Raw genomic sequence first — 25200 nt, forward strand, 5'->3', positions numbered from 1 at the left:
TTCCCTAGCCCTTCCCATTCCGTAGAGTAAATGTTAACATGAGTTCTGAGGCCAAACTCCATAGATTTTAATGCTACCCCCACTATTTACTTCTTTGTGACATTGGGAAAGTTACTTACTTTCTTGTTATCTCTGTTTTCTTATCTCTAAAATGGATGCAATAATACCTTTAGGGGGTTGAAGAGATGCAATAAGTGTAAAAGTACTTAAAACTGGAACTGATACATACTAAGTGTTCAGCGAATATTAGCTATTGTTTTGAAAACTGATGAAAGTAGTCTTGAAGGGCTACATTACTCATTTGGGAGCTGGGGAATAAATAGGAATGGTGGAGCACAGAGGTATATATATTTTTTTAGTCTATGGCAACTTGAGCTTTCATCCTTTTTTCTGGATACCCATTATCATCCAAGGCAATTGATGCCTCTAGGGTAATATGAGTTATGGGGAAAGGTGACAATATATCTGCATTCTCAACAAAAAGCAGCAAAGGGAAACCATGTGGCAAAGAATAAAGACTTAATAAACCAGACAGAATCAGATATAAAATAAGCATAGGAAATGTTTGATGCTACTATTAATATAGGCGGGGACTAGAAGGAGATGGAAGCATAGATGATTAAAATAAATAAATCACATTAATTTAGATAGAAAGAAGAGCGTTGACACTAATATTACATAGTGATGGGGACAGGGATGGTATACTAGGTGGCCCTGGAAGGGCTCTCTGCAGAAGGGACTTTGGAGCTGTAACTAGAATAATAAAAAGCTCATGACACAAATTTCCAGGGTTAGAGCGCCACTCCTTTAAAGCATTCCATGGAGGGAACAAGTTTTCAGTGTGGAATAGTTCATACATTACAGAAGGGTACACCCCAGAAGCAGTAGCCACAGGTGCAAAGATTTCTTGAGCCCCTGTGTAGTATAGTTGCATCAGAGTCTTTCATTTCCAAAGATCAATGTGACCTTGAAAGATGTCAGTCAGTTTGAAAAATGACCCAGGGCAAGCTGCCAGAGGAGCTTTTTGAATATCCTGTTCTGCCAAGGAACTTAAGGATTTTCATATGTCTCTGGGAAGAGGGCAAAGAGGAAAGAGAAACTTAGTAATGACTGAAATGGAATCTTCTACTAGTTTCAAAGGATGAGAACCTCAAAGTCAGCTCCCTTACAGAATGTGACATTGGTTTCTGCAATCTCAGAAACAGAAGAGAGAGAGGGAGTAACAGGGAGGCCCAAGACACTCACCAAGCTTATCAGAAACCCTCACCCAGCCTATTGTGGGGGAGGAGGGGCTACTCCAACCCACACATTACCTTACATCTTACCTATTCAGCTCAACTTCCATCAAAGCAGAGCCTCGAGAAATAGGAGAAAACTAGAAAATACCTCTCCCACAAGGGAACATAGTAACTCCTTATCAACAATGGGTGAAACACAGAGACTGTAGAAATGTCAGTAAAAGAATTCAGTAAAAGTAAAAGAATTGTAATGAAACTCAGTGAGATGCAAGAGGAAACAGACAACCAGCTCCAGAGAGATGAGAAAATCCTTTCGTGACTTGAAGGAGGAATTCCATAAAGAGATAGACACACTGAAAAAGAATCATCAAACAGAGTTTCTGGAAATTAATATGATGCAGGAATTCAAAACCTTCCTTGTAACTATCAACAGCAAATTAGACCACACAGAAGAATATCTGACACTAAAACCAAAACCTCCAATTTAGTCCAACAATTGAAAAGAACAGAAGAATAACTGTCAAGTTAATGAAAATTCATAAAAATCAGGACAACATATGAGAAATTCTTGATACCATGAAACAGCCAAGTATCTACATAATAGATATTCCAGAAGGTGAAGAGACAGGTAAAGGCATAGAAAATCTCTTTCATGCTATATTAGCTGAAAGCTTTTCAAATTTAGAGAGACATACAGATATCCAAATCCAGGTAATACCAAAGACACTAGGTAGATATAATATAAGAAGATCTTCTCCAAGACATATTATAGCTAATTTGGCAAAAATTAAAGGCAAATCTTCTAAAAATAGCAAAAGAGAAATGCCAAATTACTTGCAAAGGTTACCTCCATTAGACTAACATTGGACCTCTCAATTGAAACGATGTAGACAAAGAAATAATGGGAAGATATGCTTAAAATGCTGTAAGGAAAACAATTTCTGCCCAGAGTACTATATCCAGCAAGATTATCCTTCAAATGGGAAAGAGAAATAAAATCATTCCCAGATAAACAAATGCTGAAAGAAGGCACGAAAACTAAAACAGCACTTCAGGAAATACTTAAGGGAATACTACACCAGAAAAATCAAAGGGAAATAAACAGAAGTAAGAGAACACAAAACATCCAGAAAAAAAGGATAACTCCATGCATATTAATAATAATAATATTGAATATCTGGATTAAATTTCTGCACTAATAGGCTGAAAACGCTGACTTAACTATTCTACACACAAGCAGGTTTAAGTACAGCTTTACCAATTGTTTGATAAAAAGTCATCTCCACAAGTTTCAATTTATATAATTATTATAACCATTACTCATTGTATAAAACTAGGTGACAAGAAAAGCCCAAAATGTTACAAGTAGCTGCATCTTTCTTTTTTTTTTGGAGAGATTTTCACTGTAGGGCGCGTGAGCTCGCCAGACAGACAGAGAGAGACATAGAGACAGAAAGCGAGAAATCACCCCCCAGGGGGGATGGTCACGCCGCAATCCCTTCTCCTCCATTCTCCTCTCGGGATCTTGGGCACGCACGCACACGTGCCTGGCGTGAGTTTTAAGCCACCGGGTCCGGGACACAAACCGCGGTCGACTACGTGGGAGTCCAGCGACATAGCCATTACGCTAACTGCTGGTTCCCTTTAGAATGAATTTAAAGAAGGCTAAAACCAAGAATGTTGTAAAGCCTATAAATCACTGAATCACTGACTGCCATGTCTTTGCTTTTAAATATCCCATTTTGTTTTGTTTTTGTTTCTTTGAGGATTTATTTATTTATTCATAGAGTTATTGTCTTATAAGAACTCATAATAAATAAATGAAAGTTTTCTTTTTCTACCTCTTCCTAATGAACTATTGTTATGAACACTTTTACATGTTTTTAACTATACCAATGATACCACAGATCTTTTCAGAATATAAATTATTATCTCCCACAGTCCTCTAGAGGGAATTACAAATTCTTCTTTCATTGGCTATGTAAATATTATCTTTGTCTTCTAAAATCCATCCTCATTAATTTATGAGACTTTCTGTTGTGTGATTTTTAATCAATTTGTTTTTCTTTAGAGCTATATATTTTGTAGTAAAGAATGCCATAGACAATTCAATACATACGTCCAGAATAACCAGTGGAGCTGGTTCCAAATGTTCACAACCTAACATAATGTTAAATTTTGAAAGTAGTAAATATGCAAATACCCTTGATTTATTTATTATATACTATATACATGCCTTGGTTTTTTTTTTTAGAGAGATGTTTGCTATAGGGAATATGCACTTACAGGAGAGACAGAGAGACAAAAAGCAAGAAATCACGCCCGAGTGGTGATGGTCATGCCACAATCTCTTTTCCATTTTCCTCTAGGGATTTTTGCCATGCATGCACACACACCCAGCGTGAGTTTCAAGCTGCCATGTCTGGAACTTGAACCACGATCGGCCAGCCAGGAGTCCAGTAATATAACCATTATATCATCTATTGGTCCCTGTACACATGCTTTTAAAGACTATACTGGGGAACCAGCAGTTAGCGTAATGGCTATGTCGCTGGACTCCCATGTAGTTGACCGCGGTTCGCATCCCGGACCCGGTGGCTTAAAACTCACGCTGGGCGCGTGTGCATGCGTGCCCAAGATCCCAAGAGGAGAATAAAGGAGAAGGGATTGCGGCGTGACCATCCCCCTGGAGGGTGATTTCTCGCTTTCTGTCTCTATGTCTCTCTCTGTCTGTCTGGCGAGCTCACGCGCCCTATAGTGAAAATCTCTCCAAAAAAAAAAAAAAAAAAAGACTATACTGTACCCTATAAAGATGTATACCCACAATATGTAAATTAGAGTACATATTATAAAAAAGAATATGTGACTTTTTTTGTATGTTCCAGTTTGTACAGTAAGTCATATATTTACCATAAAAACAATTATTGAACTTGTTCTACATTCCTTCTCCTTCCTTCAACCTTACCCTAAAATAGTCATAGATGAAGATCCTCTAGGAAGGATAATATACAATAATTTGACTGAATTCTGGAAATAGTGTTAATTACTATAAAACTTGTAACCACAGCTGAACCTTTTAATCACAGCAATGTCCACATGGGCTCTTACTCAGCATTATTCAAGTCAGCATCTCTCTGGAATGAAGAGATCCTATGGATTCCATCTTTGAAGTCATGCAAGAGATTATTTCTAGGTCTCAGGTCAGTAGGAAAGGTAACAGGAATCAGAATTCAAGACCCTCTAAACCTTCTGGAAGAGGTAAACCCCACTATTACCACCACCTTTCTCCTGGTCCTACCTCAGACTCAGAAACAGTTCAGATTTTCTTTCTTTTCTTTTCTTTATTTTTTTTAAAAGAGAGATTTAGGGAACGTGTACTTGCTGGAGAGAGAGAGAGATAGAAAGAAAGAAATCACCCGCCCCCCTCCCCCAATCTCTTGGGGTCTTGGGCATGCACACACATGCACCTGATGTGGTTTAAGCCACTGGGTCTAGGACTTGAACCCTGGCTACTATGTGGAAATCCAGCAACCTAACCATTACGCCATCGGCTGGTCCCACCAGCTCTGATTTTTTTTTTTTTTTTTAAAGCAAACACTTCCATCCTGTGTTCCTAATTACAAGGACTCAAGATCTTTAATCATTCTGACTCCTATGGTGGTATTTTTCTAGAATGACTATGGTTTTTGGGAGATGCTGATCACTCAGATCTCCCTTTGAATACCTTACTGACTGATTTCATAAGGATATTATAGCTCTAAAAGCCTATGACTTATGTATCTTATTGTGTGGCCTTGGGCAAGTTACTTAACCTCTCCAAGCCTCAGTTTCCTTGTCTGTGAAGTGGAAGAAATAATAGGATTGATCTCAAAATATTATTAAGAGGATTAAATAAGATAATACCTGTAAATCACTTAGTAGAATGACTGGCTTATAGTAGCTTATACTGAGTACTTGATACATTTTTGCTATTCTTGACATTGGTAAAAGGGAGAGGTTTACATCAGACAGGGTCGTCAGGGAAATGGAAATCATACTCAGCATCCCAGTAATGATAGCTCTTAATACAGAGAACTAAGGGCTTATACAATCACTACAGGATCTGGGGGAGCCCAATTCAAGGGAAACATCCCTTAAGTCTCAGCCTGAAGCACTGAAGTGGGTGTTTCTTATGTGCGCACCTGAAAGTACCACAGTTTTTAATAGTTTCTGGGGCACCCACCCTTGTGATGTTAGTCTGAGTGATGATGAAGGTACAGCATAGCAAAAGCTGGTTGTGGGGGGCAGGCTCCATGATCAGCAATAACGAACTGCTCAAGCAAAGCCAGATCTCATGTGTTGACTGAGGTTCAAATCCCTGCCTTGATCATCCTAAAACTCTGGCCACATGTGCAGTTGCCCAGGATCTGACAGGCCCAGGAATTGTTGGGTGGAGGACTGGAGAAAGGGGACTGAAGCATGACCAGACCCTGTAGAGGGTATTCCTCTTTCTCTCTCTCTGTCTCTCTTTCTCTCACTGTCAAGTGCATGTGCTCTATCATGAATAAAGAGAAATAAAAGCTTTCTGGGAAGATGCTGTGAATCTCAGATCTGCCCACTTTGGGTGGCCACTGTCCCCAGAAAGTCCTCAACCTCTCTCCTACTTCAAGTCTCAGGTGAGCATCCCTCCAGGGTAGACTCCAGCCAGGAACCACACAAGAAGTTGTATAATTCTTAGCTCTTCACCGGCATTTCCTTCTCATACCACAGCATTAACCAGAGCAGAGTTTCTCTCAAGGAAAAAACTGAAATACTTAGGTTTTTGTTCATCTTACTTCCACTCTGCTTAGAGATACTAATGAACAGGGAAACAGTCTAGAGGGGAAAAAAAGACCTGACTAGCTGAGTGCGCAATCTGGAATAACTGAGATTCTGGTTCTGCTTACGTTTTGTTTGTTTGTTTGTTTTTCCAGAAAGAATGTTTCATATTCCCAGGGATGCATTCTATGTTAAAATAATGACAACTTGGATTTAAACAAGAGCTTTCAGTTTGTAAAGAACTTTCATGATCATTGTCTTTATTTTTACCCTTATAACAGCCCTAAGATGCAGGTACTCTCACTGCAGGGACACAGCATGAAAACCAAGGCTCAGAGACTGTCTCAGGCAAGACCTGCCAAACCTGCCCTGCCACTATCTTCCTTAGTACAGTAAGTAAATATGCACATAAATAAGTAAGCAAGCATCTGGAGAGCCTATGGTTTCTGAAAGTAAAAAGTAATCCAAACATAACATTTAAAAACTATACTATTCTTTTAAAAATTGTTTCAAATATATAAGTCACAAAGGCCTTTTGACGAATTATAATCAGACTGACAGAATACTGAATTTAGACAGAAACATATAGCCCAATCTCCTTGGTCCAGAAAGCCAAATCATTTGCCTCAGAAATATGGATAATGGATTTAGAACTTAAATCCAAGTTGGTGGACTTTAGGACCCAGTGGTGAGGGACCAGTAGATGGAATAATGGTTATGTCCCAGACCCAGAAGCTTAAAGCTCACACAGGGCGCACATGTGTTCGTGCCCAAAATCCTGAGAAGAGGATGGAGGAAAAGGGAGTGCAGGATGGCCATACCCCTGGGGTGTGATTTCTTTCTCTGTCTCTCTGGTGAGCGTACGTGCCCTATAGCAAAAACTCACACACACACACACACACACACACACACACACACACACACAAAAGGCCTTTCCCCACTGCCTATAGGAATTATGACTATCAGAAGATTTTTATACTGGGTAGTCAGTCTTTGATTAAATTTAAGAGGCCTGAGCACAAAGTTTTCATTGACAATAATGCAATCCAGGGCAGGAAGCAAGCTTGAAATCAGTTCTAAGGAAGATCGCTCCAATATGCCTCAAACATGCTGAAAACAGCTGCACCAATTAAAAGGCAATTAAATGTGTAATAAATGGAAACGCTATAAAATTGTTCTGTGAAAAAAAAAAAAACTGAAGTGGGTGTTTCTTATGTGCGCACCTGAAAGTACCACAGTTTTTAATAGTTTCTGGGGCACCCACCCTTGTGATGTTAGTCTGAGTGATGATGAAGGTACAGCATAGCAAAAGCTGGTTGTGGGGGGCAGGCTCCATGATCAGCAATAACGAACTGCTCAAGCAAAGCCAGATCTCATGTGTTGACTGAGGTTCAAATCCCTGCCTTGATCATCCTAAAACTCTGGCCACATGTGCAGTTGCCCAGGATCTGACAGGCCCAGGAATTGTTGGGTGGAGGACTGGAGAAAGGGGACTGAAGCATGACCAGACCCTGTAGAGGGTATTCCTCTTTCTCTCTCTCTGTCTCTCTTTCTCTCACTGTCAAGTGCATGTGCTCTATCATGAATAAAGAGAAATAAAAGCTTTCTGGGAAGATGCTGTGAATCTCAGATCTGCCCACTTTGGGTGGCCACTGTCCCCAGAAAGTCCTCAACCTCTCTCCTACTTCAAGTCTCAGGTGAGCATCCCTCCAGGGTAGACTCCAGCCAGGAACCACACAAGAAGTTGTATAATTCTTAGCTCTTCACCGGCATTTCCTTCTCATACCACAGCATTAACCAGAGCAGAGTTTCTCTCAAGGAAAAAACTGAAATACTTAGGTTTTTGTTCATCTTACTTCCACTCTGCTTAGAGATACTAATGAACAGGGAAACAGTCTAGAGGGGAAAAAAAGACCTGACTAGCTGAGTGCGCAATCTGGAATAACTGAGATTCTGGTTCTGCTTACGTTTTGTTTGTTTGTTTGTTTTTCCAGAAAGAATGTTTCATATTCCCAGGGATGCATTCTATGTTAAAATAATGACAACTTGGATTTAAACAAGAGCTTTCAGTTTGTAAAGAACTTTCATGATCATTGTCTTTATTTTTACCCTTATAACAGCCCTAAGATGCAGGTACTCTCACTGCAGGGACACAGCATGAAAACCAAGGCTCAGAGACTGTCTCAGGCAAGACCTGCCAAACCTGCCCTGCCACTATCTTCTTTAGTACAGTAAGTAAATATGCACATAAATAAGTAAGCAAGCATCTGGAGAGCCTATGGTTTCTGAAAGTAAAAAGTAATCCAAACATAACATTTAAAAACTATACTATTCTTTTAAAAATTGTTTCAAATATATAAGTCACAAAGGCCTTTTGACGAATTATAATCAGACTGACAGAATACTGAATTTAGACAGAAACATATAGCCCAATCTCCTTGGTCCAGAAAGCCAAATCATTTGCCTCAGAAATATGGATAATGGATTTAGAACTTAAATCCAAGTTGGTGGACTTTAGGACCCAGTGGTGAGGGACCAGTAGATGGAATAATGGTTATGTCCCAGACCCAGAAGCTTAAAGCTCACACAGGGCGCACATGTGTTCGTGCCCAAAATCCTGAGAAGAGGATGGAGGAAAAGGGAGTGCAGGATGGCCATACCCCTGGGGTGTGATTTCTTTCTCTGTCTCTCTGGTGAGCGTACGTGCCCTATAGCAAAAACTCACACACACACACACACACACACACACACACACACACACAAAAGGCCTTTCCCCACTGCCTATAGGAATTATGACTATCAGAAGATTTTTATACTGGGTAGTCAGTCTTTGATTAAATTTAAGAGGCCTGAGCACAAAGTTTTCATTGACAATAATGCAATCCAGGGCAGGAAGCAAGCTTGAAATCAGTTCTAAGGAAGATCGCTCCAATATGCCTCAAACATGCTGAAAACAGCTGCACCAATTAAAAGGCAATTAAATGTGTAATAAATGGAAACGCTATAAAATTGTTCTGTGAAAAAATCCAAATGGGAGTTGCTAGGGTGTGCTCGCTGAGCGACGAATGTGTGTGGAGATGATTACCCATTTTTCAGCTGCCCCACAGTATCAGCGAGGCTTCTTTAAAGTGACAACTCAGAAGCAGTGCTTTTCTGAGTTCCTCTCCAGTAGGTGAGCAGGACCCTACGTGAGTGGAAGAAAAAGGAAGGCAAAGCACATAAATGGGGGTGGGTGGCTGGGAGTGGAAGAGAACACGGAGGGTGAGTACGTTTGGCAGTCTGCCATGGCTTGGAGCCTGTGAATCTGAGCATTAAATGGTACGAGGGGCAGCACAGAAGCAGGCAGAACATGAAAATGTTTTGAGCCAGTAAAATGAGCTAATAAGGAGCTTTATAGACTGTGGCAGTCAGTTCTCTCTTTTTTGGAGCAAGGCCACTCTGTCTTTTCTGTCTGATTTCATCTCTCTCTATAGTCCAGGGAAAAAAGATACCCCAGTTGAATCCTGATATATCAAATATTTATTACCCAGTTCTATATTATCTCTTGGGCACCAGGTAACAGGGTGAATCAGTCACGGTCAATCGGGGAAACAAAACCTATATTTGTCATGGGATGAAGGGCTTATTATAGGAGTTAGACCAAACTCAGTTATGAGCAGAGGTGGTCCAGAGGGAAATTGGAGATCAAAAGAGTAAACCTCATCTGTCTGAGAAGCCAAGCATGCCTTCTTTCTCCAAATGAGGTCTCTGGGCAACTATGCCTGTGTGGGTCTGATGGCAGGTGTTTGGGTGGGACCTGAGTCTGTCCTTGGTCAGCAGGATCACCATTTGGGTAGAAGGGATGGATACAGATGGGAAGAGAGTGAGGACAAGCTGGAACCTGCTGACATCTCTGCTTTTTTGTCATTGCATCTAACCTTTATGACCTTCAGTCAGTAACTGTGGCTGGCTCATTTTCATCTTCCAAATTCCATGCAAGTTCCAGAACAACATATGTTAGAGGATTTAGGAGACAACTCAGTGGAGTTGGCACAGGATCAATGACACCACAGGGTTGAGTAGTGGTAATTGGAGTGGTCTGGTTTGGAGCTGAGATTTCAAGTTAGCAGGCAGAATTGGAGAGACAGAGGAGAATAGGAAGGAACTGGGGAGCCAGAGTCAGGTCAATAATTGAAGGGAGGGAACCAGCAGTTAGTGTGATGGTTATGTCGCTGGACTCCCTTGTAGTCGACCATGATTCGAGTTCCAGACCTGGTGGCTTAAACTCACACCGGGCACATGTGTGTGCGTGACCAAGATCCCGAGAAGAGAATGGAGGAGAAGTGATTGCGGCATGGCCATCCCCCCTGGGAGGGTGATTTCTCACTTTCTATCTCTTAGTCTCTCTCTGTCTATCTGGTAAGCACACACGCCCTATAGGAAAAACCTCTCAAAAAAAAAAAAAAAAGAATTGAAGAGGGTATGGAAGAGTTGTGTGGTTTGAACAAGTAAATTTCAGAAAAAATAGAATGGGCTTTATTTCACAACGGGTGCTGAAGCTAAGTCTACTTTAAGCACTCAATTGTATTGACTTGCAGGTGGGTATGTGGTTCCTAAACTTTAAAAGGTTTAGAAAATCGGGACCAGAAGTTGGTGTAATGGCTATGTTGCTGGACTTCCATGTAATCAACTGCGGTTTGAGTCCTGGATCTGGTGGCTTTCAGTCATGCTGGGCCCATGTGTGTGCGTGCCCAAGATCCTGAGAGGAGAATGGAGGAGAAGGGATTGCAGTGTGGCCATCCCCCCTGGGGGCTGATTTCTCACTTTCTGTCTCTCTACCTCTCTCTGTCTTTCTGGTGAGCTCATGTGCCCTATAGGAGGAAACAAACAAACAAACAAACAAACAAAAACAACTCTTAGAAATTCTTGTAACTATCTAAATAACCAAAGCAAGGGGACAAGGACAACATACAGAGCTGACTGGGACAATCAAACTTAAGTATCTCTCCATAACAGAGAAATTCTCTTCCTCACCTTTCAATAATAATAATAAAAGATGTTGAGAGTGACTCAATTACACTATGAATGAATTTTGTACAAGTTTACTCAGGTAAGTAGGTAGACAGATATAAAGAAAACAAAGAAAATAATACTCTATGAATAAAACCACAGTATGTTCATTGGCTATTTCTTCCTAACTCACATATGAACTACTAATTCAGGTTATTATACTGTCTTGAGTGAGGGTATTCACTTACCCAGGAATGAAAAAGGAAATATTTCTGAAGGAGTTTCCTAGATCTTGCAAGTAGTGTAAGATTGCCAAACCTACAGGAAGTTGGTTGTAGGTCATAAATATTGTCAGGAAGCCTTTTATAAAACTTCCAACCAGAACCTACATCGGACAGGCAGGTTTCTTTACCACCCTTTGCTAGTGAAAAAAAAAATTTTTCTTTTTTCTTCCTGTTGTGCCTTTCCCTAGAGTATAGGCCTTTGAGGGACCTGGATTTACTGGGGCCTCCCACTCCTCTCTTTGCATGGGTAAAGGCCTTATCTTCTGCCTTCAGCATGGCCAGTAATGCCCAAGGCTCTTGGTTCCCTACATGGGGTCTATTTAGCTTATACCTGCTCTTAGAGTGCCCCCTTTATCTTGGACTTCTGGAATTTCCCTATTCTATGCCATATTTCCAGTGCTTTCTATCAGAGTTGTTCAGAGGTTTTAAAATTTTAGATTTCTAGGACCAGCAGGTGGCATGGTGGTTAAAGGCACTGGACTCCCACATGACTGACAAGGGTTTGAGTCCCAAACCTGGTGACTTACTTCTTCATTTTCCTTCTCTTTCTCTCTGTCCTTCTCTGGTCAAATTAAAAGAATAAGTAAATAATTAAATAAAGTTAAATAAAATAATTCTTTTAAAACATTTTAAAATTTTGGATTTCTAAAATATAAAGTTGCCAAGATGATCACTAACATTTTTTCTGGCCAATATTTTGCTATCCATTGTAGCAATATGAGACAGTTATGTTAAGTCTCCCACAGAAACTGAGAGAAACAAACCTGGCTAAGAGTTCTTCTCATCTTGTCTTCTAGAAGTCTGGCAGTGGGAGAATGTCTCTATCCTATTTGCTTATGCTAATTACATTGTTCGGGTTCTTTGAAATAGTGAAAGATAGCATTTTTTCCCCTTGAACTTCTCATTCTTTGTTTTATAGATGGTGAGAAACCCTAATTATTACTGATCTCTTTGAAGGCAAAGTGTCTTAGTTCTTGGTTGTAGTTTTGATGCTCCAAATTAATGATCTGTCGAGTAATGGAGATAAACTGAAACTCCTAGATCTAGCAAACCATCTGCTCTTTTCTCTGGTGCACCAAAGGTAACTCAAACCCACAAGTCAATGTGTCTTTTTAGATTAAGATCAGTCATTACCCAAAATAAAAAAAAGCGAAGTTGGAAATACACTTTTTTATCACTCCTTGCTGGAAACATTAAAAAGGAGACTTTGACCCATCCTTCTTTTTAATTATCTGTGTGCTTCCTTACTTATTACTTGAGAAAGAGTATGGAAGTGGAAATAACATCCACTCATTTAATAAATGTTTATTGTGTAGCCTCTATATCAGTGTTAGTCATGAAGAGAAAAGGCCTGTCCAATTGGTCAGAAGATTGGGCCCAAGTATGGGCTGCCGCAATCTGCAAATTTACCTCAGCAGAAGCCGGACAAAATGGCATCTTTTCTTAAAGGAAATTGGTATATACTGGGCTGCTCTGAACCTATATTTGCTAAATGGAAGCGATGTGGTTCAAAAATAGGGTCTGAGTGCCCTAGTGAAGCCACTCTTGCACATATGGAGCATTAGGGAATTGACACAGGTATGGAGGCTGAGGAGGGGAGACAAACATGCTTACCCAGTCTCTGAAAGACTGCCTGTCAAAAACCTTAAGTGACAGTCAACAGTACATAAAGTTAAGTAATACATGAAATAAAAGTCATAATTCTATCCATTCTATTATGGTAGCATAAAGAAATCAAGTCTTTAAGAGGATTGAAAATACAGTATGAAAAATATAAAGAGGATAAAAAATAAATACAAAGTAGCTTCAAACAAAAATGTAGCTTTTTCTCTTTTCACTCTATCTTTATTACTTTTTTCCATTTTACTTTCTTTTTTATAATTTTTTTACTTATTCATTTTAATTATTATTTATACATTTAATCACTATATATCATTTAAATTATAAAGAGACTTTACCCAGCGTGACACACACCTCAGTCCAGCCCAGTTGTGAACATACACATATCCTCATCAATAAATAATAAACCTTATCCACATCCTACAAATGCCTTACCTCTCCATTCCCCCCCCCACAAATTTCCTTTCCTACACTTTCCCCCTCCCCCACTCTCTCCACTTTGGCTCTAGTGTCCATAACCATTTATGTGCATAATTGGTAGGTTAGTAGAGAATTCTTCTCTTCATGCTCTGATAGTAGCTTATGTCTCTTTCTACCATCCCAACATTCCCATCCTTCATCTGTTTGTTAACTGTTATTTTTGCTTCTATTTTTGCTCAACCAATAGTAGGTATTATCACAAAATTCTTAGCATGCAGCCCTTTCATATTAAAATGTTCTAAAACATCTCCTAAGAAAGGGGAGCTTGTGAGTGGGGTTAGCACGAGATTGAACAAAGTGTATAGAATATGTTCTTCTTGAGGGTTGTCACTGCTATAGCTCTTGGACTACATCTTCCAGTGCCTGAAAGCAGTGGATTCTCAGTAAATATTTTTTCCCTAAATGAGTGGGTGAATGAGTGATAAAATGAGACACAGGAATGTCTATTGTAAAGAGATTTATTAGAGTCCCTGTCAGGAGGAACATTTCCCCTTACCTGATGTCTTTGGTGGTAAATCGCTTCTTAGGAATTTGAAAGGGTGTGAATCTATTGTCTGCTAAAGACCAATTTAGTTCCCTGACATCTGAGAGTAATTGGACATAATCATGGGACCTAAAAACCATGATTGTTAAGGAAGACAATACATTAAAAAAAAAAAATTTAAGAGAGATTTTTGCTGGTAGGGCGTGTGCATTCACCAGAAAGACAGAGACAGACAGAAAGAAAAATGAGAAATCCTCCCCCCCGCCCCGCCCCTGGGGTAAGACCATGCCACAATTCCTTCACCTCCATTCTCCTCTTGGGATTTTGGGCATGCACACACATGTGCCTGGCATAAGTTTAAGCCGCTGGATCCAGGACTCAAACTATGGTCAACAATGTGGGAGTTCAATGACATAACCATTGTACCATCTGCTGGTCCTGCAAGATAATAATTAAAGATGACAAGAAGAAAAATGAGTGTTTGGAAGGATGTCAATATGTTCTCCCCTGCAATTTCTTCAGTGGTCTCAGCAGAAAAGCCCCACTACCACCAGGCAAAATATATGACAAGTTCAGAATGAATTTTGTTATGTTGAATACTATAGGAAGGAAAAGTGTCTGATACTACAGTCTTTACTTCTGGAAGCTTAGAGAACCTGTCTGTCATTCCATTTGTTATGGACCACACTCTCAATAACTGTGTTAGCACTTTCCCTTTTCCTTTAGGATATATTGCCAGTCCTCCTCCTTTCCAAGGCCTCAGTTAAATTTATACCATATAAAAATTACATAAATAAAAAAATATATAAATATTCAAGCATAAAAATAAACAAACACATAAATAAATATAATTTTATATCCAAACAAGCATTATACTTTTTTGCTGCAGAGGGAGGAGGAAGGGGTGATTTGAGGAGTGGGGGATGGAGAAGGAGAAGAGGATTTAATGGAGTAGGAGTTAGGAAACCCAGTACTGAATAAAACTTGCCCAGTCATAAAATTTCCTTAAGCTGGACTCTTTGAAATATCTCCATTAACCAAGATAAAGCATCTACAGATGTTCAACTAATCTAAGCAGTTGATTAGCAGAACATCTAAATGCCTTCATTATGGAAAGTGATGCTTTTTCATTCAGAAGCAATAATGAGCTGTTTCTCATTGATTCCATTGGGAGGGAGTCTAGAGAACTTCCATGATTTTCCCCCTCTATGATGTTATTGCAATATTAAAGTTAGATTTTAACAGGCAGAGTTCGACCCTCCTCATTTAGATTCTTCCTCTCTTGGCTTTGCCAAATCACTTCATCTGCTACCTCTGATCACTTATTGTGTCTTCTTTTAGAGGGTACTTTTTCTTTGCAGTTCTTTAAATATTGTTCTTCCCCACAGCCATAGTTGGCCTCTCATCTTGTCATGCTGTTCACCATCTCCAGGTGATCTCGTCTACCCTCACTGAGTCAGCCACATCTCTAGGTTTGACTGCGTCTTCACTGTTATCATCATAAACCAAATTGCCCATGGAAATTTCAGCTCAAACTCAAAATATACACAAATGTACCATCATATTTTCTAATCTGGCTTTTATTCCAAAAATTTCTATATATATATTTTTAAACTTTCATCCATTCAATTATCCAAACTAAAATTCTGGTAGACATCTTTGAATACTCCCACTAATTGTCTATCCTGTGGTCATTTATATTATACAATTAGGACATATGAGACCTTGGTAGGTGGTGGAATCTCAATATTGACTTCTTGAACCTACCCCTTCCTCCCAAGTCAGAAAATTAAAAAATACTCTTCCCAAGGCAGAGATCAGCACCACCCTTACAAACTGAAGAATGCTGAGCTTATGGTCCTCATTTGATTCACCCTGACAACAAAACAGATCTCAAAGGATAACATTTTAGTACTGCAAACTCAACAAAGTAGTAGCCCCTATTATTGTTACCATGTTGGACCTGATGTGCTATCATTGTTATTTAAATAGCATATTACACAGTTTTAAGTATATGCTATGTGGCCATTGATCCAGCAAATGTGTTTTTTTCCCCCTATGTAAATAAGTAAGGCAAATCAGGAACTGTTCACTTTCCCCTGGGATAGACAACAATATACTTTTATAGATCCCGAGGATCAACTTACACATTCCCCTAGCTGTCAAGACTGTAGACTGCTGATGGACCATAGTTGAGTCTCTCCCAGGACTTGCCCTTTGCTGAAGGCAGGTACCTTGTTAAAGGTTTTGCACTCTTCCTTAGGATCAGCCCAGATTCCATGACTGGTCAATACGCTGGCACACAGTCTGCCTCATTTACCTTGATTCAGGAAATCTCTGAAGGACCATCTTGTGGGATTGGCTGAATCTGTTGCAATTATATTGCAATTCACCTCCTTCTACTCAATCCTGCTTTTCTCACTTCCTTAGAGATGTTCCTGAGACCAATCCCTGATAACCCACCCATAGGCAAGTCTCTGTCTCTATATCAGAATCTGTTTCCCTTAGAACCCTATCTATGTCAAACATTCAATCACTTGCATGACATATGCATCACTGTTTCTTTAGTGTTTTCCTCTGTGTAGGAAACCCTTTCCCTTATGGTGGATGCTATGATCCATGCCTAGATTATTTTCATGAATGAAAGACTGAATATCCCAGCATTTGGAATTGTTTCTGGGAGATAGCCGTCAATTGTCGGTCCTTATACCTCCTAGTAGGGGTAGCCCTCATTAAACAATTGATTAATATGATGATATAATTAACATAGATTCCCCCCACTCCTGCTTGGAAAAACTCAAAAAGGGACCACTTCAGCTCTACAGCTTTTATGGAATTGGCTGAGCCCTTTATTTGGACAGTATTAGAGCTCAAGTTCTCCGCTTCCTCAATCCTGTATTCTTGATAAATGTCTCGTGTGCTAATCTCTCTTTCTAGATTCTGCTTCCTGCAGAACCCAACCTGCAATGTCCTTTTTTTCCAAGTTAGTTCTTACTCATCCTTTAAGAATTGAGCTCAGTTTCCACCTCTGGAAACTCCCCCAACTATGTCTGTATATAACCACCCCTTCTAGACTGGGTTAGTTTTCCTTTGTTAGTATTTCCATAACATCCTGCATATAGTCTTATTGCCTGTATCCTGGCAATTCTCTGTTTTCATGTTTATTTGTTCATATATATATATATATATATATATACACACACACACACACACACTTTTTTCCTACACAGAATTGTGTGCTTTCTGTATTACCCAACTGATCATCCTAGTGGTAGAAGAAAGCACTAATATATTCTTCAGAGAGCTGAATGCTGGTCAGAGCTCTCCTAGTAGTTTTCTGTATGTGCTTACATATTCACATGTCAATTTGTATATAATTAAACTGGAAATTGTAATCTTCATCTTTCCTTTTTCCCCAATGAACTTAAAATTTATCATCACAGGGACCAGCAGTTGGCGTAATGGCTATGTCGCTGGACTCCAATGTAGTTGACCGTGGTTTGAGTCCTGGACCTGGTGGCTTAAACCCATGCTAGGCATGTATGCATGCGTGCCCAAGATACCGAGAGGAGAATGGAAGAGAAGGGATTGCGGTGTGGTCATCCCCTCTAGGGGGTGATTTCTCACTTTCTGTCTCTCTATCTCTCTCTGTCTTTCTGGCTAACACACTTGCCCTATAACAAAAACCTCTCCAAAAAAAAAAAAAATTATTATCACAGTTGTGGTTTGGGAAACTCCAGTTAGGACTCTGTTAGAGATGGTTAAATATACTCTCCGCTTAACCAAATCCACCTATTCATCCTTTTTTTTTTTTTCTTTTTGAGAGGTTTTTGCCATACAGCATGTGCACTTGCCAGACAGACAGAGAGAGACAGAGAGACAGAAAACGAGAAATCACCCCCCCGGGGATGGCCACGCCACGATCCCCTCTCCTCCATTCTCCTCTTGGGATCTTGGGCATGCATGCACACACACCCAGCGTGAGTTTTAAGCCACCAGGTCCAGTACTCAAACTGTGGTCGACTACATGGGAGTCCAGCAACATAGCCATTACACTAACTGATGGTCCCCTATTCACCCTTTGATAAGGTCAACATGGAGCTAGCTGCCTGCAGGGAGACGAGTGCAGAATACCAGTCTTCATTCTCAGGCCAGGGAAATACTAATTTGAGCATAGGCTCAGGATTTTCTGCAGTAGCCCCAATTTAATTTTTTAAATCAAAATGATTATTTAAGCATATTTATATATAATTAACATTTGTGCTTATGCAGCACTTTACATATAAACACAATCCTACACCACAAAAAGAAATCCTTTATTAGACCATGTTACCCAATTTGGGTTTGGAAAATTATTCTGTATATGTACCAAATCCAGGTAGTATATTAGTAATGTGACTTATAAAACCGTCTCTTATGAATTTGATTAGTGAGAATCAATTCCCTGATTCCTGGGCAGCTTTGTGTAATGAAAATTTATTTGTTAAATCTTCAAGGCTGAGGCTCTGACTTCCTGGAGTGCTCAGCAATGCGAAGCTACTTCCTATGGCCCAGATTAAAATGATAATATGTAGGGACAGTTTGTTGAGCTCCTAGTGTAGGTTACGCTCTGTTCTGGCCACTTTGCAGTTATTACTGTTTTCTATTTATGAGAGACTGAGAGTGAGGCAGAGAGCATGAGAGGGAGAGAGAAAGTTAGAGATATAGATAGATATAGATAGATGATAGATAGAGAGGCATCCTTGACAACAACGTTTTGTTGTGCCATAATCTCCTTCCCTCAACTCTTCAGCCAGTCAGGATCTTGGGCACATGTGCCCAGCAGCATGTTTCAGGGTCTGCTCAGGATCCAAATCCACGGTTCGCCATGTGGCTTCCAGGACTGCAGAACAGCATGCTATACCTGTGCCACAATGACTGGCTTATTTTATTATTTATAATGATCCTGCAAGGTACCTTATCCCTTTTATACAGATGAAGAAATTGAAGCTTACAGCCAGGGGTGTGCTGGATCCAAAATATACGGGCTATTAAAAGCCTAGTATGAATCTCTCCCTGCCTTTATATTTAGGGACATAACATTCGTAGCTTGAAATCAGCCATGGTGAGGGCTTTATTCATGTTTTTACTTAGAGAGCCTGTTGTTCAACATTTATCAGTACACTACAGCTTACAGCTAACACCCGGTTCAGCCAAGATTCAAACACAAGTTTGTCAGTCTCCTAGCTCCTGCTCTGTCTCCCTGACTGGGGGAAGCTAGAGGCTGAGCTTCAGAGGCCAGCACCTCCCTAAGGCTTGAAATGCTCTGTTCTCCCCCCTCATCTTCCCCAGTTAAATTCTGCTAACTCCAAATAGGAAGCAAAGTTCAGGAGAGGGCTATCTAGAATTCTGTTTATTTGGTTTCAACTTTTGCCAAGAAGAAAAAATCAAATGGTGAAACTGTTAGAGAAAAACCAGAGTCAAGGACAATTTGGCTCTGGTTTGTTCAGTATCCATGAATAAGTGCAAAGGAGGAACTGAATAAACCATTAATTCCCAAATGCTTTGAGGAACCCTACTGGAGAGCTCTTTTACTTGGCAGTGAAAAGAAGGACCCCTTGGAAGCCTCAATCGACACCATCTAATTACAGGAGATGGAGTTTAATCTCCGGGCCAAGTGTCCATCTGCTTCCCATTTCCAATCATTTAGCACACATTAAGAGTGAACACAACATAAACTCAGAACAACCTCAGTGATGCATACGTTTCCAAGACAGAAGGAAAATAAGAAATGAACTTCAAGGAAGATAACAGCAGAATGGGCCAAATGCTCTGCTAAAATCTGGCATGGATTAGGTCAGTTATTGAGAAAATGGCCTTTAATAAATAATTCAGTTTTTAGTGACACTGGGCTCTCCACATTTCACTGGACTCTCTGCATATCAACCCCGTGGCAATACTTAATAACTTTGGATATTCATTTTGCATGCATTTTATAGTTCTTTTCTTTATACATTAGTTCCGTCTTTGCTTTTTGATGTTTAATTCTTTGAGAATAAAGCTTGTATCTATTATGTCCTTAAGTTTAGTGCTTTCTGCACAGTAACTATGCCTTAAGATTGAGCCTCTACTGGCAATGGTTTGAAATGTGCAGAGGTATACTCTTCAAAGTCATCCCCCATCATCACATGTAGACAAAAATTCCCCAAGTCCTTATGTTTTACTCTTCTTACTCTGCCTCAAAGTAAGTGGTAGGGCAAAAAAGATGGAGCAGGCAACAGCACAGAGCAGTGTTTTCTTTTGTTTGTTTGTTGTTTTTGTTCACTCCCAACACAGAAATCACCTCCCATGACCTCTGCTAAATCTACTTCTTTCTCAGTCACGGGTATATGCAATAGGCTACTCAGAAACAACCTAGGCCCAATGGTGAGCCTTGAAGGAAGGCAGAGAAGGCTCTCTTTACAGCATAGAGGGCAGTGTGATCCAGGGAAGCATTTGCAACCACGTTAATAAAACCAGCAGAACCAGGATTTTAAAGAGCACTAGTCACAGGGTAGAATAGAAAACAGCTTTATGCCCGCTTCCTCCACTCACAACCTGCTCTGTGATACTTTTTTTCCCCTTATGTCTTAGATTTATTTATTGCCATCTAGCATAAGCACCGTAATTTCCAGGTTGTTCTCAGATAAGGAAACATCCTGTAGTCACCACTAGTACCACATACATTATTACCTCCATAATTAAAATGTTTAATTAAAATGTTTAACCCTATGTACAAGTTGAAATTCAAACTTTATTTTAAAAAATTGTTGAAAATTTCTCCTTTTCTCAGCTTGGTGTTGCTCAAGATAGGAAGCATGCACAGGACAGAACAGGGAGTGGGAGGTAGGGAAAAGCTGGGTGGTTGGCTTCTTCTTTCTTGGTTCTGCCAACCAATGTCTCTGCTCTACTCCTAATTTGCTAGTTGGGCCTTCTGTTCTGAACCTCCGGCTATGGAGTAGAGAAGAGGAACAAGAGATGACAGAGCTTGATGAGGTCATTGGAACAGTCACAATCTGGCACTGCCTCCTCTGGGTGGAGCAGTTGTGTGTTTAAAGCTTTCTTGTCTTGTACTGGTAAGAACCTCCAGTTAGCATAATGGCGATTATTTTTGATTGCAGGGGTTTATTATGTGTGCGTATGTGTGTGTTGATACTATCAAATTTGTCATAGTCTAATAAAAGTTTTTACTACAAATCACTTGAAATTTTAAAGTATTTTTCTACATCTAGTGTAGTGATAGTATGATTTTTTTTTTCATTTTGTTGTGTGAATTGTGTTAATTGATTTTTCAAGTGTTCACTCTTGTGTTCTTGGATTAAACCCATTCAGTTGTGTATTATCCTTTCCTAAATCATTCAATTTGCTAATATTGAGTTTAAGATTTTGCATGTAAAATTTTTAAGAAATTTCTCTCCAGATTTTGTTATGGTTACGCTCTCTTCCTACAATGATTTGAGAAGTATATACTCTTCCCACTCTCTGAGAGAGTTATATGAGATTAGTGTTAAATCTTCCATAAAAACACTAGTCCTAGAGATTCGTACATATACAGTCTACGAGTTTTTGGAGATCCCCATCTCTGCAGACCACTCTTCTAAATCCCTTCTTCAGTGGATGTACTTTCTTTCAGGTTGCCTAACACCCTGATTCTCTGTGGTCTACTTGCACACTGACTCCCTCCCTTGTTCTTTTTCCATGGTACCTTCAGATGACCTGATGGACAAAATTCCTTTGAAGTGGTTCTGAACCCCTCTCTCTCATTCTCACTCTCTGCTTACCTCTGGTACACAGAAAATATCTTCATCTTAAATCTTTCAGTAGAGAAAATGAAAATTGCTCTCAGAACAGAGACCTCTACCCTCTCCACATGCTCTATCAGCTAGCCTCTAGGCTCTTTAGATTCCTAAACTGTGAGTTAGACACCAGAATACTGCTGTCTGGGGCTCATTTGCAGCCCTCTCCAGGCCTCCTTGTAGCAGTGATAGCTAGGTTTGGTGAGGCATAAGCCTACCTTGTAAAAGGGGAGTGAAGAGGCTTGTCGCCTACTTACCTCCAAGTAAAAGCCCTTCTTGAATTCCCATCCTTCCTCCTAGTCCCTTAAACCTCTTTTATGGGGTGGAGATGAGTAAGGGGTTAAGAGTCACAGAAATTGGCTTTCAGACACCTCCTTTTCAAATCCTATTTAAATTATCCAGCTGGCCACTTAAGTGACCTATGGTCTTGAAGCCTCTGCTGAAATTGAGGTTGTGTCCTACTTTAACATCTTCCTCCATTAGCTGGCATACCATAAAATAGCTATATTGAAAAATTGTAGAAAAAAATCCACAGAGTTTGGCAAATACTTTGAGACAATTTCTAAGTACTGTAAACAAAATTTTAAAATACCACGTTAGGAGCCAGCAAGTGGTATAGTGGTTAAGGCACTGCATTCCCACATGGCCTACTATGGTCCAAGTTCCAGACCTGTCGACTTGAGAATCATGCCAGGTGCATGTGCTTGCTTGCTCCAAATCCCAAGAGGAGAGTAGAGGAGAAGGGATTGTGGTATGGCTATCCCCCATGTGGGGTGGGGTGATTTCTCACTTTTCCTCTCTGTCTCTGGTGAGTGTAAGCGCCCTATGGCAAAAAGCAAGCAAACAAACAAAAACAAGCAGGAAAAAAGGGAAAACAACCAAAACAAACAAACAAAAACCCACTTTACAAAATTGAAAAGTCATCATCCACATTTCTTAATTTCTTGAACTTATCTCTGAAATGCCACCAGCACTCAAAGACTCAAAGTAGATGCTTTCTCAGATTTCCAGATCTCATCGAGATCCATTTCCATATTTCTTTTACAGCTTCTCTTTCTCTTTTAGGTTTACTTATTGAGGGAGAGAGAAAGAGAGAAAGATAGCCACTCATAACAGGGTCTCATGCCACACTCTCACTCCTACACCTTTCCTAGTCTTTTAGCTGGCCAGGATCACAGGCTTGTACCTCATGCCTGGCATGCTCAGACTGACTTAGAAACAGAACGCTGATCCCCCATATGACTTCCAGCATGGTGCTATTGCCATACCACCATGGCTGGGCCTTACATAACATCTCTTGCTCAGATTCTGAGTTTACTGCTCCAGTCTTGGAAAAAGACCTCAGTTTTCTAGCAGGCTCTTTGCTCATGTCTTCTCTAAAGGCTTTGACCATTGTGCAGAGAAAGTGGGTGGCAGCTACAAAATAATAAACACAGTCACAAACTGAAAAATATCAAGGAACAAAAGTGAGACCCTGACCTGTGTTAGAGAGCTGGAAAAGGCCTTAAGGTATCTCTGAAAGGTATTGAGTTGCAGGTGAGACTTTCATGACTGGGCAATATCCAGCAGAGGAGAGTGCTTTTGAGTGTTAGGATTAAAAAGAAATTGATGGTTTAGAAATTAAAATAATTCCTCTGCTTCTGAACCTTCATTTACCAAGTTGTGAGGCTGCTTTGCACATGGACATCAGAAACTCTTACAGACAAGCTTGCTTTTAAGTCTCTGGAATTCTTTGATATGCTAGGGTGGTTGGTATTGGGATAAATGTTTATGAACACCTAAAGTCTAGAAATTCCAAGTTAGGGACATTAAGACCCATGATTGTTGAGTCTACTCCCCATGATATCTAAGAGGAAACAACAGTGGATGTGGGATGTACATTAAAATTAAGAAGTACACCAAATATGATTTGGAAGAACCCCAAAGTATTGGGATGATTGCATGACAAAGGACTAGCTTCTTTCTACCTTAACATGCTCTTGAGGCCTCCCATGCCCTGTGACCCCTGTGCAACTGTTATTATGCTGGCTCCAAAGAGTTAGCCCTGCTTTTTGAAAGGACACAACTTACCATCACTGGGAACAGTCCAAATGATCACATGTACAATGGGGGGGGGGAAGCACAAGCACACTTTGACAAAAAACTTTCATTACTTTTACCTTTTAAGCCAATTTGTACCATAGGCTCTACTTTAAAAGAATAAATGACAACATGGGTATTTACTGAGGTCATGGTCAAGGAGGTTGTAAGGCTGTTGGGTCAGTGAAGGCAGGCTGGAATCTTTTGCTTCTTTTTGGAAACATTAGTGAGGGAGAAAGGGGTAAAATGTCAGGAAGGAGGTTAAGGGAGACAGTGAAGGAGGATGATCTCCTTGTATCTGATGTTGCCTATTTTTCTTTTGATCCTATTGAAAGAAGTTACTCTGTGTGGAGGGCACTGCATACAGAAGCCATCTTGAGCATCCGCCATCTTGAGCTATCCACCATCTTGGAAACCATTAGACTTCACTTTCTCATTGAGCAAACCATTTCTCAGAAATCATGTGACCAACTGATCTCCCCGTGGGGCGGTTGGGTTTCTAGGCAATGAGAGAGATCCACCCAAACCAATGATTGGTTCATGCTATTCTATCTCGTTTGCATTTCGGGCAACCAGTCGGTGCCCACCAGCCTGTATATAACTCACCATTTTTTGCTCAATAAATGGAAGAAGAAGACTTGATCAGCACCTCATATTGTCTCCACTCTGTGTGTGTGTGTGCGTGTGCGTGTTTGTCCCATCTCTCACTCCCTTCCCCAGGGAACCTGTTCTACTGTCCCATGGGCCGGGACAACCCTGAAATGAAAAGAGGCTAGCAGACAATTCTGGTACTGTGTTAGTTTGCTGTGAACTTTGTACCAAAGGTACACCAACTTGGGATACTCAGACAACAGAAACTTACTGTCTCACAGTTCTGGAAGCCAGAAGTCCAACATCAAGGTGTCATCAGGGTTGGTTTCTTCTGAGGGCTGTGGAGGAGTGTCGATTCCATTCTTCTCTTCTTGGCTTATAGATGACTACCTTGTCCCTATGTCTCTGCACAACATCTTTCCATTTGTCTGTGTCCACACTTTTTTTTCTTATAAGGACACCAATCATATTAGATTGGGCCCACACTGATGCCTTTAAACTTGATTATCTCTGTAAAGTTGCTATATTTAAATAACCACGTTCTGAGGTACTGGGAATTAGGACTTCAACATATGCATTTTGTGTGATGTGCTCAGGAATTCAATCCATGACAGGTGTCATCAGTGAAGACTAGTGTGTAGGGGGGTGTGCTATAGCCTCAGCTCATAGACTGTTCTGTGTTCACAGGAGAAGGAGTGATGGAAAAACATGAGTTGGGCTACATTGCCACATTCCTCGAGTCTCATTTCTGCCCCCAGCTGTTTATATGGTCCTGGGAAAGTTCTTTTTGCCCTCTTAGCCCTTGTTTGACATACAGGAAAATG

This window comes from Tupaia chinensis, unplaced genomic scaffold, assembly GCF_000334495.1.
Source record: "Tupaia chinensis unplaced genomic scaffold, TupChi_1.0 Scaffold000126_2, whole genome shotgun sequence".
In the NCBI taxonomy this organism is placed as follows: domain Eukaryota; kingdom Metazoa; phylum Chordata; class Mammalia; order Scandentia; family Tupaiidae; genus Tupaia; species Tupaia belangeri.